We start from the raw sequence: 19,795 nt of genomic DNA on the forward strand, positions 1-19,795 counted from the left end.
ATCAGTACGGTCCAATTCTACAAACTGGTAGCAACGGGAAGCTCCGCCCACCCACCCCAGAAGCTTCTGCGCGTGTGTGAGAACCAGTAGCGATTTAGAATCCATCACTGGTGTATATGCATATATGTGTGTATACACACACATACACACTATATAAAATATTTTCTTTTGGAACAATGCCTGAACAAAAAACCATTTACAGTAATTGTAGGGACATCTTGAAGGTATAGAATCATCAGCTACCAATTCCCCCCTGCCTTATTTCTATGAATAATACAAGTCAAGACTGGAGGAAACAATTTGTGATTGTTATCATGAAAGTCAATGACGTCAAAAGAATTGAGTATGTCATCTGCACCTCTATAACTGTCTGGTTTGGTGCTGCAACCCAACAGGACCGACACAGACTTCAGAGGATAATCAGAATTGCAGAAAAAACAATTGCTGCCAATCTGCCTTCCATTGAGGACCTGTATACTGCATGAGCCAAAAAGAGGGCGGGTAAAATATTTACTGACCCCTCGCATCCTGGACACAAATTGTTTCAACGCCTACCCTCAAAACGTCGCTACAGAGTACTGCACACCAAGACAACTAGACACAAGAACAGTTTTTTCTCGAACGCCATCACTCTACTAAACAAATAATTCCCTCAAAACTGTCAGACTTTCTACTAAATCTGCACTTCTATTCTACTAGTTTTTCTCATTATTCCTATCACCCATTTCCTCCCATGTTGACTGTATGACTGTAACTTGTTGCGTATATCCTAAGATTTTTATTAATATTGCTTCTTCATTGCTTATTTGACCCCTATGACAATCATTAAGTGTTGTATCACATGATTCTTGACAAATGTATATTTTATTTTATGTACGTTGAGAGCATATGCACCAAGACAAATTCCTTGTGTGTCCAATCACACTTGGCCAATAAAAATTCTATTCTATTCTATTCTATTCTAAGGCAATGAATATTTTAAAACTGAGGTAGCAAAATTAAGCAAACACTTCAGGAACAAACATTTAATGTAAGAGAAGTTATTTCTAATTCAATATGAAATGTATTTAAAATTACATTAAAAACTGATTTATGCCAACGTAACCTGTGAAACCTTTTATAAAATTTAGATTGCTGTTCTTTAAGATTTAGATTGCTGTTCTTTAAGCATACAAATGTATAGCTCTATTGATCAAGTCTACTACTATTCTGTCTCCATTCATTTATTTTTTTAAATTGTCTACAATATAGCATTATATTGGATCATACCTATATTGAATCCTAATTATGACTAAAAAATATTTTAGAAACGTGCTTTGAAATTAACTATGGGTTGTGAAAAATACAACAATTCTATATTTGTTATTCGGTTCAAATAAAATTAAACAGTGTGATTTACTGAAAACAAAAAAAAAGTTGTGCTGTGAGCCCTCTCCAGGTCTCGTCGACTAAACAATGCCATTTGGCGGGACCCAGGGGAAGAGCCTTCTCTGTGGCGGCCCTGGCCCTCTGGAATCAACTCCCCCCGGAGATTCAAACTGCCCCCACTCTTCCTGTCTTCCGCAAGATGTTGTAGACCCATCTATGTCGCCAGGCATGGGGGGAATAACTATCTTGTCCCCCCAGGACCACCTTTTTCTGACTGTAATATATGAGAATGGTATGATTGTGTAGTAATGATCATTTTTTAATATTTAGAGGTTTTAAATTGCTTTTAACTTATATTGGATTTGTACTTTGTATATTGTATTGCTGTTGTTGTGAGCCGCCCCGAGTCTTCGGAAAGGGGCGGCATACAAATCTAATAAAACTAAATTAAACTAAACTAAACTTATGACCTACTATGGAAGATACGGAGATGTTGTACTGCACCTCTACCTGTAAATTTAATTATAATTACAGTACTTGGTACACACCTGCTTTAATGATGGTAATTGGAACCATAATTTCCACTACTAAATAACAGTTGTAAAGTGCAAAACTATATGATGGCGCTGCTTAGTAATGGCAGTTCCAGCATTTCCAGTTGCTATCATTAAATTGTGCAATGGTGTTAAACATGTCACATGGTGGTCACCATCTATCACATCTTATTCAGACTTTGCAAACGGTGATACTGCAACTGTAGGACACTGCAACCTTGTATTTGCAAACCAGCCATGAAGACCAATTGGAAGTACCACTCCTTCCACTGAATGAGTGGTCATTAATCAAGGATTACCTGTACTTTATGCAACACTAAACCATTTTAAAATCCTAGCTGTTGAACAATAGTGCCCTGATTTGCATATACCACTAAGCATAAATCAAATCAAATAATGTCTTAATGTTATATGTGAATCAAACATTCAACAATGAAAGATATTTCACATTTTGAGAGATTGTGAAGGAAAATGTAACAATTTACCGACTTCTATTCAAAAAGCTTGCTAGTTATACAGAATACAGTTCTCTAAGCACAGGACATTTTTCTTCTTTATTCATGTGGGAAATACTCCATGTGAATGATGGGAAAATAGCCATGTGTACAGGGTTCTGGATTGCAGCCATATTTATTTTTAACCAAAACATTAAATAAACATTTCATTCGGCCAAGAGAAATTACAAGCATGACCCAGTATTTCTCAAAGCTCTGTTGCTATGCCTGCCCTATAGATCAACATTACCCCAGAGAGCCAGATGGCCCTGAATTCACTGGCCTTTCACAAGGCATTAAAGATCTGAATCTTCCCGCCCCGCCTTTGTTAAAATCAGTCCCATCTTCTAATTGTTTTGTCACAGTAATTTGAAGGGCAATGGGTTTTTTGACCCATGGCTTGTGTTATAGATATCATTTTGAATACAGATTTTATGAATCATGTTATTATTTTTATAGTACATTGATTGCTCAGGGTTTTCTTTGAAAAATGGGCGAGTCTACAGATTCACACAAATAAGAAATAAAATTAATTGTACAGAATATGACGTTTCAATGCAATAATTTTCTAAAAAGGAAAAATGAGGAATCAAAGAGGAATTGCAATACAGTGATCCCTCGAGTTTCGCGATCTCGATCTTTGGGAAACGCTATACTGTATCGCGATTTTTCCACCCGATGACGTCACTCCCTTCCTTTCTCATCTTTCTTTCTCTCTCTTTCTCTATCTTGCTTCTTCCTCTCTCACACTCTCTTCCTCCCTCTCTCATCTCTTTCTTTCCTTCTCTCTCTTTCTCTATCTCTCCCCCTCTTGCTCTCGAGCGGCGGGCGGCACCCAGGGAAGGTTCCTTCGGCCGCCCAGCAGCTGATCTGCTCGGCAGCGCAGTAGCAGCGAGGAGCCGAAGATGGGGTTTCCCCTTTGCGTGGGCAACGGGGAAACCCCATCTTCGGCTCCTCGCTGCTACTGCGCTGCCGAGCAGATCAGCTGCGGCGGGCGGACAAGTGGACAAGCGGCGGACAAGCGGACAAGCGGCGGAAAAGCGGCGGCCGGACAAGCGGAAAAGCGGCGGCTGGACAAGCGGACAAGTGGCGGACAAGCGGCGGCCGGACAAGCAGAAAAGCGGTGGACAAGCGGCAGCCAGACAAGCGGCGGAAAAGCGGCGGCCGGACAAGCGGAAAAGCGGCGGAAAAGCGGCGGCCGGACAAGCGGAAAAGTGGCGGCCAAGCGGCGGCCGGACAAGCGGCGGCCAAGCGGGCAGGCAGGCGGCTCCTCAGCTGCTGGGTCTTCCCAGGTGCGGAAGTAAAAACACCATCTGCGCATGCGCGGCCATGGAAAAAGGGGCGCGCATGCGCAGATGGTGTTTTTACTTCCGCACCACTACATCCCGAAAAATCGATTATCGCGAGGGGTCTTGGAACGGAACCCTCGCGACAATAGAGGGATCACTGTACTTGCAATTTCAAAATACTATTTCTGAGTTAGTATTATTGCCATTATTTGTAAGGTATTTTTCTATTTTAAATTGCCCCAATCTATCATAAGGGCAGAAGTTGATAAAGCAGTAAACAGTGATTCTCCAGCCAGCCATAATCGTTATGTAAAATGGAATAGGTGCGTACCACATGATTCTTGACAAATGTATCTTTTTCTTTTATGTACGCTGAGAGCAAATTCCTTGTGTGTCCAATCACACTTGGTCAATAAAAAATTCTATTCTATTCTATTCTATCCTATCCTATTCCATTCCAGTATTACTTCCCTACCTGCAATTTATCTAGTTGAGTTTTTGAAGCTTCTTTTGTTACATAATGCAGGATTGAGTTTCTACATATGATTTGCCTATGTCAAAAATATCAAACCGATTTCATTGAGACCTGCATTAGGGTTGTATTTGACTTCAGGGACCTGGTTGGTTTAGCCAGCACGTCGCTCGTGTCAGGAGCACCTGTGGTGGCTTGAGCACTCTGCCAGCGAAAAGGCTCTTGGGCTGTTTTTGCTAATAGAGATACCGCAGGCTGGTCCTTTGCTGTTTTCCGATCAGGCCTATGGGCCACGTCTAAGCACCCCGCAGGCAAGAACCAGCCCAGGGCCCTTGAGTTCCATACGCCTGGCCTACGTTTAGTGAATTCTAACATGTTTTAAAGAACAAAGAACCCCCCTTTTCCTGGAAAGTTAAAAGAAATTTAGCTTAGATAAAGTCCTGAGCTGAAGTGAAAAAAAAATAAGGATGTTATTAATTAGATTACAATTAATGAGGTGCTCAGACAAGGTTATAAATGTATTTATTATTAGGTCACAGACCACACATTTTTTCCTTAATGTCCTCAAAATTCAATGTGGGGGTCTGCAAAAGAGAGAATGGAGTGGAAAATCCCAGTGTAAGAATTTCAATGCTGTATTTCATCCCCTGAATTCTAAGAAAGAGTTATACAGATTCCAAGGAAAAGGCTTTTGAACCAGTGGTGGGTTCCTACCGCTGTGGTCCAGAACTTCACACTGGTAGGAACCCACTGATGATGCAATTTTCGGCAATTTTTCTTCCGGCATCTCTGTACAGTGGTACCTCGAGATACGAGTTTAATTCGTTCCGGACCTGGGCTCTTAAGTCGAGCAGCTCTTATCTCGAACGACTTTTCCCCATAGGAATTAATGTAAATAATTTTAATTGGTTCCAGCCCTCAAAAAACTCACAAAGTTAGTCTAAATTATGCAGAAAGACATGTTTTTAATGAAGAAATGTACATGTACATATAAATGAATAATGAAGTTTCTTTCACTTAACTTGTAAACTTTCTTAAACTTTTAAATTTACATATGTTCAACTTCTCTGCCACCCAATCCTGTAGGACAGAGGTCCCCAACCCTTTTTGCACCAGGGACCGGCTTTAAGCGATCAAGAGAGGAATGGGTGAATGAATGGACGGAGGGTGGGAAGGAAGGAAGGAAAGAGGGAAGGGACAGGAACAGAGGAAGGAAGCAAGGAAACTTATGAAAGGGAGGAATGAGTGAAGGGAGGGAGGGAGGGAAGAAGGTGGGAAGGAGAAAGAAAAGAAGAAATAGAGGAAGGGAAGGTAAAAGAAAGAAAGAAAGAAAGAAAGAAAGAAAGAAAAAGAAAGAAAGGGGGAAGGGACAGGAACAGAGGAAGGAAGCAAGGAAACTTATGAAAGGGGAGAGTAAGAGAGGAATGAGTGAAGGGAGGGAGGGAAGAAGGTGGGAAGGAGAAAGAAAAGAAGAAATAGAGGAAGGGAAGGTAAAAGAGAGAAAGAAAAAGAGCAAGAAAGAAAGAAAGAAAGAAAGAAAGAAAGAAAGAAAGAAAGAAAGGGGGAAGGGACAGGAACAGAGGAAGGAAGCAAGGAAACTTATGAAAGGGGAGAGTAAGAGAGGAATGAGTGAAGGGAGGGAGGGAGGGAAGAAGGTGGGAAGGAGAAAGAAAAGAAGAAATAGAGGAAGGGAAGGTAAAAGAGAGAAAGAAAAAGAGCAAGAAAGAAAGCTGCAAGCACCCCCCCCGAGCCCCCCAGGCCGGCTGCAACCTTTTAAAACACGCGTGCCGCTTCGCAGCTGTCTCCTGAAGCCGAACGCGGAAGTTAGCGTTTGGCTTCAGGAGACAGCTCCTTGGCGCTTGTATCTCGAATTTGGGCTTGTAAGTAGAACAAAAATATCTCTCCCCTCCCAGCTCTTATCTCGAATTGCTCTTAAGTAGAGCAGCTCTTATGTCGGGGTTCCACTGTATTAGAAAAAGCTCTCCCACCTGCCCATCGTTTTTTTAAAAAAAATAAATTTTATTTACATATGTAAATACATAGTGACAATACAAAAGTCGAGACAATCACATGAAATGAACAACACAATAAAAAGCGGGCAAGTGCACAACAGGTCTGTATAATGGTAAGAACTATGTATATTCTCTATAGCCAATTTATAAGTAACTTAATAATCTAAATTGCTTATAAAATAACAGAAAATAGAAAAGAATATAAGAGAAGAAAAACAGGGGGGGAAAGTAATAGTCTTAATTATTTACACATAACTTTATCTTCTATATACATTAGATTTTCACCGGGTAAGTTTCTTTTGCATGGTTAGAATTTTACAGTTTGTTTAGCGGGTTTGTTCTTTTTTAAAGCCAGTGGTAAAATAGGTTCCAACAAATATAAAATTGAGACTCTTCATTGCCTCTTAATTCTAATGTTAATTTAACCATTTCTGTACATTGTGGGATTTTCTCCAGTACAGTATTAGCTTTTCCTGTGGTATTTCTTCATTTTTCCATATTTGAGCAAAGGCTTAATGTAGACCTTTATTCTTCGTCCGAAGCACAGCTGAGAAGCTCCTTCCCAGGAGATGCTGGAAAAAAATTGCTGAAAATTGCACCATCAGTGGATTCCTACTGGTGAGGCCCTCTGTAACTTACCACTGCTTTGGACCATCTACTGCATGTCCAGTAGATGGTCCAAGAGGGAAGCAAGTAAAGGGGAAAAACTGCCCAAGACTTTGGAAGGACTCCATTAGTCACATTAGGCAATATTAGGCTACGTTCCATACACTGATTAAAGAGACAAAAATATGCTTTTGTATACCCAAGTGGACATTTTGGGAAGATAATTATCCTATGAATGGAAGCATTTTCTATAAAATTAAAATAAAACTGTAAGATTATTTTTTAATCAAGGAAACTGGAAGCCAAAATGTAACCATCACTGGCAAACTATACATAACAGCTGATGATAGCATTTGAATATATGAGCTCATTTTAAAATAGGAGTGGCTAGTGAGATACAACAATGTACATATTTCTCAACTATATGAATGCTAAATTTGTTTTTTTCCCCTCTGGTAGAAGAAATCCTTTCCTTGGCAGAACCTGTGAAATACAGTGGTACCTCTACCTAAGAACTTAATTCGTTCCACGACCAGGTTCTTAAGTAGAAACGTTCTTAAGTAGAAGCAACTTTTCCCATAGGAATCAATGTAAAAGCAAATAATTATGTGTGCAAACCCATTAGGAAAAAAATAAAAGCTCGGAATTTGGGTGGGAGGAGGAGGAAGAAGAGGAGGAGGAGAGTCACTGCCAAAGGAAGAAGTTGAGTTGAGGGAATTAAAAAAAATCCAAAACTTTAAGGTTTTTTTTTTTTTAAAAAAAGAGGGACTCTGAGGCAGCAGGGATGAGCACGCGCCTCCAATACACCTGGCGCGAGGCTGCCTCCCATACACTACCCCCCTACACTGGCTGCTGCTGTTGCTACCTGTTGCCTCTTCCTTCCCATGCTGAAGGGCTCCCCTCTCCTCTTGCTTGCTTTGTAGCCGGCGCCTTTCTTTCACTGTGGTGACTCCTCGGCTGCCCAGAACGAAGGGATCATTTCTTTTCTCCGGGTGCTGGTAGAGGTTTATTCCCTGTCCAAGCACCCAGAGAAAGGAAAATGCTTCGTTCACTCTGGACTGCCAAAGCCTGCTTAAGCGCAACCAAAAGGCCCCTCTGGCAGCCCAGATGGCTGGGATTAAAGGGGGAATGGCAGGAAACTGTCCGAGCCTTCATGCCACTCTCAAATTTCCTGGGAGATTTTTCCGGGCTCGGATTCTTAAGTAGAAAATGGTTCTTAAGTAGAAGCAAAAAAATCTTGAACACGTGGTTCTTATCTAGAAAAGTTCTTAAGTAGATGTACCACTGTACTCTTCTTCAGGCCCTGGAATTCCTTCTGAAACTCAGGAGAATGAATTCTTCACAAGCTTCGACCTGTCGGCCACCATCCTGCCCCTTTTCATCGCATCCACATGGTTTTCTTGTTTCCTTCTTGTATCTGGAAGGATTCTTGTAACGCTGGTCCTGCCTAAGTGCCTTTTGAGTCTGATGCACAAACTCCATACAAAGCTGGAGAGTGGACTGTTTTATGATTAGCCTTTCACTTATTTATTTATTTATTTTATTTATTTATTATATTTGTATGCCACCCCTCTCCGGGGAGCCCTCTCTTCAAGGAACACTTGTAACATATATCCTTATTTATTTGTTTATTTGTTTGTTTTGTCAAGTATGTATTGGTGGTATACAAAGATATAATAATATTTATATACACGATACTAGTAAAAGAGAAACATTAGGACAGGGGATGGAAGGCATTCTGGTGCACATATGCATGCCCCTTCTTGGCATCTTCTGAAGACCAACACAACCACAAGCTTTGTTTCCTCTTTCAACATTTATCTTGCTTCTAGTGGCTTCAGCCTTGCCACGTCTTCACCTATGAAAATCTGAATCAGGTACTCCTTGATTTATGATCATTCCTTTAGCAACTGTGTGAAGCTACGATGACACTAAAGATTTATTTATGTCAGGTCCTCAAAGTTACAGCCATTGTAGCAGCCCATAGTCACATGATCAGAATTCGAGCACTTGGCAACTAGGATGTATTTATAAAGTTTGAAGTATCCCATGGTCATGTGATCACCATCTGCAACCTTCCTAGCACGCTTCTGAGAAACAAAGTCAATGGGAGAAGCCATATTTGCTTAACAATACGATTCACTTAGTGACTACAGTGATTTGCTTAACATTAATGACAAAAAAAGTTTCAAAATCAGTGTGACTCACTTCCTAGGTTGTATTCTTTGGGTGGACTGCTGAAGTATTTTAAAGTGCACAGAATACACCTAGATTAGCAGCTAACTAGCTTTTAAGGTACTTAATTTCGTCCCCACAGAGGGAGCTCTAACACTAACCATTAGTTTTGCAAGGCTGTATTCAGCCAACAGTGTACTTAGCATTTAAATTAATACACGGGAAAGAAAATGAACAGGGACAGGATTGTCTCTGTGGAAAATAAAGTATCTGCATAGGGATATCACCAGCCTATTATAATATATAATATATTACACAGTTTATGACACAACACTGGAAAATATAATTATGAGAGAACAATGTAAAGTAGATTTTCTTTAGCAAAATATGTTTGTTTCTTTTAGGGCTATTGCCATGACATCAAATTCCCTATTCTGTTTTCTCAATAATCTTGGGTAGGAATCAGAACCAGAAAGGAACTGGGAAACATCCCCATCCCTCACAATTAATTTCCTCCAAGAGAAAAGAAAAATAGAATTCCATTGGGGAAACAAAGCGGTACCCAATTAACTGTGACATAGCATGGACATTTAAAGATACAATATTTTCAGAAGTTCTGGAGCTAGTCTGAAAGAAACCCTTTTAGTCTCTTTGGGAAGAAAATGAAACACATGAATGGCTTGGTTATATCACCAGTAATTGGAATTTATTAAGGCATCAATAAACATGAACACTTTTATGCACAGAGATGGCCAAGATAGGACACAACTTTGGAAAGACAAACCTAAACCTGATTTGCAACAGTGAACTGGTGATAATGGCTGTTTCTCAACCTCATCATCATTTTACTTCTTTTTGTATGGGCAAGCAAGAAACAGATGTAATCTGAATAAATTATTAGTTTTGATTTGGTTTACAATACAAATTTCCAGGAATGTTGTACCTTTCATTTTTAAAAAAAGGATAATTGTCTTTTCCTAAAAAGGAAAGAGGAATATGTTTGGCACATATGTTTAGTATATTAACTTGATATAATTAGAGTGTTAAGATTTAACTTGAATTATATTTTTAGATTCCTCTAGGGAGAATGATGCAAAAACATTTGACACGTTTTGGTTCCCTGACTGTATTCCCTTTAAACACTCTCAGTTCCCTTGACAACCTGGATGTTTCATTCACTATACACTATTTTAGAGATTATTTGTTTAGTTAATTTACTAGGCTACAAAGGTCCCTTTTGTGAATATATTCTGGCTAGCTATTTAATCAGCATATACTTCATAGAAGGATTCTGTCTCTTGAATCAGTAGCACTAAAAATCCAGAATTAAGTCTTACAATTGAGATTTTAAGAAAAAGAAGTATAATAGCGACCATTCTGGAAACAATATGGCATTATAAATGTTTAATATGTTTGCAACCATGAATTGTTATTCTGATTGGCTTTTTTCCTTCTGATATTTAAGCGACAGCACATAAGGACAGCTTTTTTATAATGTTTTAATTAACTTCTTATATTAATTGAATTTAGCTATGTTATTGTACACTGTTTTGGTCACTGATATGTTGTGAGCCGCCCCGAGTCCACAGAGAGGGGCAGCATACATGTCCAATTAATAAATAAAATAAATAATAAATAAATGGAGCATTTAAGAGACTACACTAGGAATTCTCAGGCTCTGAACTATTGTTAGCAGCATGCGGGATGGGAAACAAAAAATCAAAATGGCGGTTGGGTTCATGATGCAACCCCTCTCTTTTACAAGTGCAGGCATATAGAAAGGGGAAGGGCTTCAATTGCAACCACTATCTCTGAGGTATTAAACTGAAGGCCTGCAGCAGGCCGGATGCGTGATATGCAGGCCACACCCACCCCAGCTATGCGAATAGGAAAAATGTTGCAAAACATCCTAGAATACAACTCATCTGTTTGGAACCCATACTGCATTTCTTACATTAACACCCTCAAAAATGTCCAAAGATACTTCACAAGAAGAGCCCTTCACTCCTCTACCCGAAACAGAATACCCTATGAAACTGGACTTACAATCCTGGGTCTAGAAAGCTTAGAACTACGACGCATTAAACATGATCTAAGTATTGCCCACAAGATCATATGCTGCAACGTACTGCCTGTCAAAGACTACTTCAGCTTCAACCACAACAACACAAGAGCACACAACAGATTCAAGCTTAATATTAACCGCTCCAAATTTGACTGTAAAAAATACGACTTTAGTAATCGAGTTGTCGAAGCATGGAACTCATTACCGGACTCCGTAGTATCATCCCCTAACCCACAACACTTTACCCTTAGACTATCCACGGTTGACCTCTCCAGATTCCTAAGACGTCAGTAAGGGGCGTACATGTGTACTAGAGTGCCTTCCGTCCCCTGTCCTATAGTCTCTCCTATATCTCCTATATCTTCTCTTCTATCTCTATATCCTTACTGCTATTCTTTCATAGATACATTTTATTCCTATATTTTCTCTTCTATTCTTTCTCTAATACCGTGTTTCCCCGAAAGTAAGACAGTGTCTTACTTTCTTTTTATCCCCAAAAGCCCCACTATGTCTTACTTTCGGGGTATGTCTTATATTGGAAAAAAATTGTCGAATTTTTTGTTTTAACCATAAAATTAACATTTAGACGCGGTGACGTATGGAGGGGGGGGGCGGCGCGGAAGTGGGCAGGAGGCTGCGCTCATTAAGATCAGAGGGAGGTGGCAGACGCGGCGACGTATGGAGAGGGGGACGGCGCAGGCGTGGGCAGGAGGCGGCGCTCATTTGGATCAGACGGAGGCGGCAGACGCGATGACGTATGGAGGGGGGCGGCACGGAAGTGGGCAGGAGGCGGCGCTCATTAAGATCAGAGGGAGGTGGCAGACGCGGCGACGTATGGAGAGGGGGACGGTGCGGACGTGGGCAAGAGGCGGCACACAGCTAGATGAGAGGGAGGCGGCAATACCCCCGTGTTTCCCCGAAAGTAAGACATGTCTTACTTTTGGGGTACGGCTTATATTAGCCGACCCCCCTGAAACCCCCGATACGTCTTACAATCGGGGGTGTCTTACTATCGGGGAAACAGGGTACATTCCACTCGAGTATATCCTCTATAACCTTCAGTGTATATTATTGTGTATTGGACAAAATAAAATAAATAAATAAATAAAAACATCATGGCAACATGATATGGCGAGTTTGACACCCATGTGAGCTCAACCCAGAATACCGTGAGCTCAACCCAGAATACTGGTGACGAGTGTAAGTCTGGCCCTGGGCTCAGGTTGCTGCTACTCAATGCCAGGTCGGTGGTAAATAAAGCTCTCCTCATCCGGGATCTGATCCTGGATGAGGAGGCCGACCTGGCATGTGTAACTGAAACCTGGCTGGGCCCAGAGGGAGGAGTTCCTCTCTCTGAAATTTGCCCAGCCGGGTTTCAGATATGGCATCAACCTCGACCCCGGGGAAGGGGGGGATGAGTGGCTATTATAGCCAGGGAGAGCCTTTGCCTGCGTAGACTCATTGCTCCAGAGATTGCGGGTTGCGAGTCCCTCCTGGTGAAGTTGGACTTAGGGGTTCAGGTGGGCTTGTTTCTCACGTACCTGCCTCCCAGCTGCGTGGCACAAGCCCTGCCTGTGCTGCTCGAGGAGGTAGCCGGGCTGGCGGTGGGGTTCCCTAGACTTATTGTCTTGGGGGACCTCAACCTGCCGTCGCTCGGCGAATCCTCTGGACTGGCACAGGAGTTCATGGCCACCATGGCAGCCATGGACCTGACCCAAGTAGTTCAGGGTCCGACTCATGAGGGGGGGCACTCACCCGACATGGTATTCCTCTCTGAGCAACTGAGTAATGGTCTGAGACTAAGGGGCTTAGAAGTGTTGCCTTTGTCATGGTCAGACCATTTTCTACTGCGGCTCGACTTCCTGGCTCCAATCCTCCCCCGCAGGGAGGCGGAACCAATTAAGATGTTCCGCCCCAGACGCCTGATGGATCCAGATGGTTTTCAGAAGGCGCTTGGGTTCTTCCAGATACACTCGTCTGCAGCTCGGCAGAGTCTCTGGCTGAAGCCTGGAACAAGGCTGCAGCGGAGGCCCTTGACCGAATTGCGCCACTGCGACCTCTCCGTGGCGCTAGACCCCGTAGAGCTCCATGGTTCAACGAGGAGCTCCGGGAGTTGAAGCGCCAGAAGAGACGTCTAGAGAAGCGATGGAGGAAGAGTAAGTCCGAATCCGATCGAACACTTGTAAGAGCACATGTTAAGACTTACAAAGTGGCGCTCAAGGTGGCAAGATGCGTGTATCATGCCGCCTTGATTGCATCAGCGGAATCCCACCCGGCCGCTCTGTTTAGGGTAACCCGCTCCCTTCTTAATCAGGGGGGAGTTGGGGAGCCCTTACAGAGTAGTGCCGAGGACTTTAACACGTTTTTCGCTGATAAAATCGCCCGGATCCGGACGGACCTCGACTCCAATTGTAATACAGAGTCGACTGACAACGAGTCAGTCGAGGTGACTGGGGCTAAACGTCTTTGTCCATCTGTCTGGGAGGAGTTTGACTTGGTGACACCTGATGAAGTGGACAAGACTATTGGAGCTGTGAGTTCCGCCACCTGTTTACTGGATCCGTGTCCCTCCTGGTTGGTTTCGGCCAGCAGGGAGGTGACACGGAGCTGGGCCCAGGAGATTACCAACGCTTCCTTGGGGAGGGGAGTTTTTCCATCACTCTATAAAGAAGCGCTCGTGTGCCCCCTCCTCAAGAAGCCCTCCCTGGACCCAGCCGTGCTTAACAACTACCGTCCAGTCTCCAACCTTCCCTTTATGGGGAAGGTTGTCGAGAAGGTGGTGGCACTCCAGCTCCAGCGGTCCTTGGAAGAAGCCGATTATCTAGGTCCTCAGCAGTCGGGATTCAGGCCCGGCTACAGCACAGAAACTGCTTTGGTCGCGTTGATGGATGATCTCTGGCGGGCCCGGGACAGGGGCCTGTCCTCTGTCCTGGTGCTTCTTGACCTCTCAGCGGCTTTCGATACCATCGACCATGGTATCCTTCTGCGCCGGCTGGAGGGGTTGGGAGTGAGGGGCACTGTCCTTCAGTGGTTCTCCTCCTACCTCTCCGGTCGGTCGCAGTCGGTGTTAGTGGGGGGGTCAGAGGTCGACCTCCAGGTTTCTCCCTTGTGGGGTGCCTCAGGGGTCGGTCCTCTCCCCCCTGCTATTTAACATCTACATGAAACCCCTGGGTGAGATCATCCAAGGGCATGGGGTGAGGTATCATCAATACGCCGATGATACCCAGTTATACATCTCCACCCCATGTCCAGTCAGCGAAGCAGTGGAAGTGATGTGCCGGTGCCTGGAGGCTGTTGGGGCCTGGATGGGTGTCAACAAACTCAAACTCAATCCAGACAAGACGGAGTGGCTGTGGGTCTTGCCTCCCAAGGACAATTCCATCTGTCCGTCCATTACCCTGGGGGGAGAAACATTGATCCCCTCAGAGAGGGTTCGCAACTTGGGCGTCCTCCTCGATCCACAGCTCACATTAGAGAAACATCTTTCAGCTGTGGCGAGGGGGGTGTTCGCCCAGGTTCGCCTGGTGCATCAGTTGCGACCCTATTTGGACCGGGAGTCACTGCTCACAGTCACTCATGCCCTCATCACCTCGAGGTTCGACTACTGTAACGCTCTCTACATGGGGCTACCTTTGAAAAGTGTTCGGAAACTTCAGATCGTGCAGAATGCAGCTGCGAGAGCAATCATGGGCTTTCCCAAATATGCCCATGTCACACCAACACTCCGCAGTCTGCATTGGTTGCCGATCAGTTTCCGGTCACAATTCAAAGTGTTGGTTATGACCTATAAAGCCCTTCATGGCACCGGACCAGAATATCTCCGGGACCGCCTTCTGCCGCACGAATCCCAGCGGCCAGTTAGGTCCCACAGAGTGGGTCTTCTCCGGGTCCTGTCAACGAAACAATGCCACTTGGCGGGGCCCAGGAGAAGAGCCTTCTCTGTGGCGGCCCCGGCCCTCTGGAACCAACTCCCCCCCAGAGATTAGAACTGCCCCTACCCTCCTTGCCTTTCGTAAGCTACTCAAAACCCACCTCTGCCGCCAGGCATGGGGGAATTAAGACTTCTTCCCCCCCCTAGGCTGATACAACTGTATGTATGGTATGTTTGTACGTATGTTGGTTTTATACATTTAGGGGTTTTAAGTTAGTTTTTAGTATTGGATTTTTTACTGTATATTGTTCATGTATATTGTTCATGACTGTTGTTCGCCGCCCCGAGTTTTCGGAGAGGGGCGGCATATAAATCCAATAAATTGAATTGAATAAATTGAATGTGTTATCTTGACTTCCTTGAGCCTCTTCCTGTAGGCATCATTGTGCACTGTGAAACTCCTAAAATGATAAATGAATTCATGTGAATTCTTCATGAACAAGGATGGAATGTAATCTGGATTCCCAGGAGGGAAGGGGCTGCATTCCAGAGGTTAAAGAGGAAGAAAAGTCTGAAATGTTTGGTCAGGTGGAAGACTGTAAAAATGGCTCCTCCATAACGACTCTCAGAAAATGTCTACATGAAAATAGCTGTTTTAGTTCGGAAAGACTTTGGTCTATAGGTAACAACAAAGGAAACTACTTGGAAGTAACTCTATATGTCTTTCTTTGTTCTTGGGATGGGGCAGGCTGACATAAACAAAGCAAATGAGTAGAACCTGGAAAAAAGGTAAATCTGCAGGTGTCACTTGGGCTGCTTTTAAGGTATAGGATCCACTAAAAACACCCTAGCCAGTGTAAAAAAAAATGCATGCAAGAGCTCTAGAAGCATTTTCCCTTGCTCTAGCTGCATAACTTCCTAAGAGAAAATTTTTTGACATTTAGAATTGCTATGCAGAAAACGCACAATAAGCTGCCTACACAATTCTTCCTTTTGCTGGAATTTAGGATATAGCTATTAACTGTCATGAAAATAAGCCTATGGGATGCAGTTTTTAGAAATGCCAAGGTGTTAAAAAATAAATATATTCAATACTTTTGATAACACTTCCAATTTATTAACTTCATTTAATTCCTGAAGAACATTATATTACAATCTTTACTCTACTCTACTACAATCTTTACTCACTCCTTGTAAACTCTATTTTCATATTGTCCATTAATACAGCATAAGAGAAATATTAATTTCTGCATTCATATTTAAGGAGAGGATATAGATATCCTAGTCTAGCAGAGGCAACAAGAACCTACATGCATAGCTAGTAATGTGGACCAGTTGGGACCACATCTACCATCTCATTGTTATTTTCAATCTTTTAATGAGATGCAGCCTAATTTTTTTTAAAAATAAATCAACTGTGATTCTGTTGATAAATTCACTTATTTATATTTAGAGTCCAAGGTGATTCAACTCAGCAGCAATTCTGGGTACCCTTAGAAATCTAAACTTACTGCTGCCTTATGAACAAAGAAAATGCACTAAAAGTGTGGGAGAAGTGGATTATACTGGGGAAAAGAATTTCAGCAAATTCTGAATTGTATCAGAAATTATAGTATATTCTCTGTTCATGGCATATTGCCATCAATCAATCTGAATCAATCCTGCTGATCCACCAGTACTGTTCAGCACATGTTCAGCTATGGTTTGAAAACCAGGGGAATCTGCAAGGGGGCAAGGCAGTGTCAGAGAAGGCAAGCTGCATAGTTGAAGCTCTACCCCTTTTATGTACTTTTGTGATGCAGATTTTAAAAAGGTGTCAGGCTTTGATGCCTTTTGCCAACATGCCTCCAATAAGACACCCTAGGTTCAACAGGAAAATCCTTCCTTCCTTCCTTCTTCCCTCCCACCCCCTCCCTTCCTCTTCTTCCTTCTCACAAACAATTTTCAATATCAATATCGTAACATCACTTTTAGTCACTTCCTGGTGACTTTGTAGATGTGTCTATACAATTTGTTTTGGTAATTTCCAGCACTGCAATCAAATTACAGATTGAATTGCACATGAAGTATTTTATAGTTTACTTACCTTTTATAGTTCATTATTCCTCATTTCAAGAAAATATTCTTATATGAGGATTGTAGCAACCATAATTTCCATCGAGGCAAACATGAAATCAGGAATAACAAATATTTTGGGGGCCACAAAAACCAAAAACCAAAACCAACCATTTCTTCTGCTAACCCAAGTTTTTTTCCTTTTAACTAATCCATACAAATCACTTAACAGAAATTGACTATCTGAACTTTAACTCATGCATTTGCTTGCTGAGAAATTTTGCTCAAGCAGCAAAGTTGTTTAAAATAAAAACAATAGAAAGAGGGGGGGGTGCTGTATAGTAAAGGAAGAGAAAGTTAAACAGAATTTAAGTTAAAAGAGTTCATCCTGCATGTTCTGCCAGTACTATACAAGTATGATCCCTCCGGTCTTGCTAAGTCAATAAATCTCTGCAGTCCTTTATGTCCCCAAAACAAACAGCTTAAAAAATGCTGAGTACAGTGCAGCTGGATAAGAAAAATGAAATTCTAGGGTGTGTGTGTGTTTCATATCACAATGACACTCTTAAGATTACATAAACTCATCTTGATGTCAGCATATAGTAGAGAGGAAAAGCAGACAGGGTTAGGATGGCCAGCTCATCTTAATTAACACAAATGGAATAAACAGGCTCCTAAGAGATTTCTCTGATTTTTTTCATTTTGTTAAAATCAGAGTTTTGTTTACAATAAGACAGCGCATAGCACATGATTTGTGCTCTACTGAGAGAAAGAATGCACAAATAAAAACTATGATTTTGTGTGCCCTATTTCATGAGTTCCCTTTATAAATTGAAACAATAGTGAATCCTCTGAAATATTATCCAAAGAGGCACATATAAAAATGCATTTTTACAAACCACCAAAATTTTCTCCTGGATCAACAGTGGTCCATGGACCACCAGTTGGTGACCACTGCTATAGATGTACTTTCATGTACCACTGAAAGGAGGAAATGGCTCACATGCTTTGCCCAAGAGTCTGACTGCAACTTTGTCACAGGCTTTTAAGGGGCTGCAACGAAGAAGAGGGGGAGTGTTCTTTCTCTTTTCCTCTTTCCTTTTTTTCATTAAGATATTGTGTGTATTACTTTCCAAGGGCAAGAGCCGCTAACTGGAATTGGTTCTTAACCCCAAACCAGGGTGGGCAGTGGAGGAAAATCCCAAAAGCACCCTTAAGAGTCTCATACAATGAAGTGTGATCTCTTTAAGCATCCCACGTGCCTGTAATTCACACTGTTCATAAGCTAATTCTTTCACCTGGGAGAGTTTCCCCCCTTCCCTTCCGTTTCCAAAGGGGCTTCTTTTTCCTCCCCTTCCCTCCCACCCCCCAAATGACAGGTCTAGTCTCCTTTCCCTGCAAAAGATCTCTCTTGGATGAGGCACAGCAATGGGGCAGAAGAGGCCAGTTTGGTGGCTCGCCATTCCGTGAAGAATGCCAATTCTGATTTAAAATCTTCCAGAGACTCCGTTAGAAAGTTTTGGAGCGGGTCTTTCCAAAAACTCTCTGGCTCTCTAATCAGGTGGGATGGGGAGGGTACAGAGGTATTTTGGCCAGATCTGGAGCAGGAAAGTTTTTGTGTGGAGCGAGGGACAAAGTTGCAGTCTTGGGGGGGGGGGACGACCACATTCTCTCTCTCTCTATCCCCCTTCCTCTTTTTCTCACTTTGTCTTTCTTTCTTTCTTTCTCTCTCTCTCAGCAGGCAAGGCAGGTCCCTGCAACATGGCCAGAGGGCTCACTCGGAGGGGAGCCTGTGGGGGTTTCATAACAATGACCAAGGGTGATGAGTACCTCCAAGAAAGGGAGAGAATCCTGTGAGGGACCAGCAGATGCAGCCAAAGCCTCCTTGGCAGCAGGGGCAACTTTCTCTGCCCGCGATCTCCACTCAGGCTGAGTCCCCTTAGCTTCATCGCCATCAGGCGGCATGAGTGAATGGCCATGTCCCTGCAGGCGGAAGGCAAAGCCAAGCACCATATTCGGATGCCCGGCTTACCAGGCTGTCTCCATCTCTGTTGTGGCTCTAATGGTGGAGGCTTCGGCTGAGCCCACGGCTTGTCCCTGCTGCCCCCCTGCTGCCCCCAGGTCCAAGGGAATGGGGCAGGCAAGAGGCGGGCATGGAAGATGTATGTTTGAGCAGGGCAAGGGAGGGACTGGCTCATCTGGAGCAGTTCCTGCCTGTGCCTCCGCACCATTTTTGGAAGCCCAGCTTACCAGGCTGCCCCATCCCTGTTCCAACAGTGGCAACTGGCAGGTTTGGGAAATGCGGGCTCATCTGGAGCTGCCCCCCTGCAGCTGAGCCCGTGGCTTGTCCCTTCTGCCCTTGGGTGCAAGGGAACCAGGCATGTGACAGGTGAACGCAGCGGTTCTATATTCCGTCAGGGTTAAGTGAGGAGAGTTTGTGTGGAGGGGCCTGGACCCACCCACAAAAACTCTTTGCATGCAAACTACAACAAAAGAGATCTGACTGGGGAGGGGTGCAGAGAGGATGGGGGGGTGGTCAACTCATCCTCTCAGTCTCCAACCCGAGTAAGCTAGGATCTGCCAGCTGCCTCTAATCTGCAGTTTACTTGTGAGCACGTTTACTCTTGAGATGGTACTCATGAATAAACTGCAGATTAGAGGCAGCTGATACAGGGCAGGCAACCTTTGCCAGAGGTGGTGCCAACTCTCCTCTTCGGCGCTGGTGACTCTGCTGGCTTTTTGGGCTACTGCTCGCCATATCCTGGTCATAGCTGCGTGGGAAAACTCGCTGGAGGTTCTAGGATGCCCTGCTGACACTGCTGGTATGGGGGCAC

The 19,795-nt window shown here is 43.4% G+C and overlaps 1 protein-coding gene across 1 annotated transcript in view; it reads right to left on the bottom strand.

Moving 5' to 3' along the window:
• RGS7BP (regulator of G protein signaling 7 binding protein) overlaps nucleotides 1–19,795 on the bottom strand; it is a 73,036-nt gene that overhangs the window by 16,102 nt on the left and 37,139 nt on the right. The window lies entirely within an intron of this gene.

The sequence above is a fragment of the Erythrolamprus reginae genome, chromosome 2, assembly GCF_031021105.1.
Source record: "Erythrolamprus reginae isolate rEryReg1 chromosome 2, rEryReg1.hap1, whole genome shotgun sequence".
Classification (NCBI taxonomy): domain Eukaryota; kingdom Metazoa; phylum Chordata; class Lepidosauria; order Squamata; family Dipsadidae; genus Erythrolamprus; species Erythrolamprus reginae.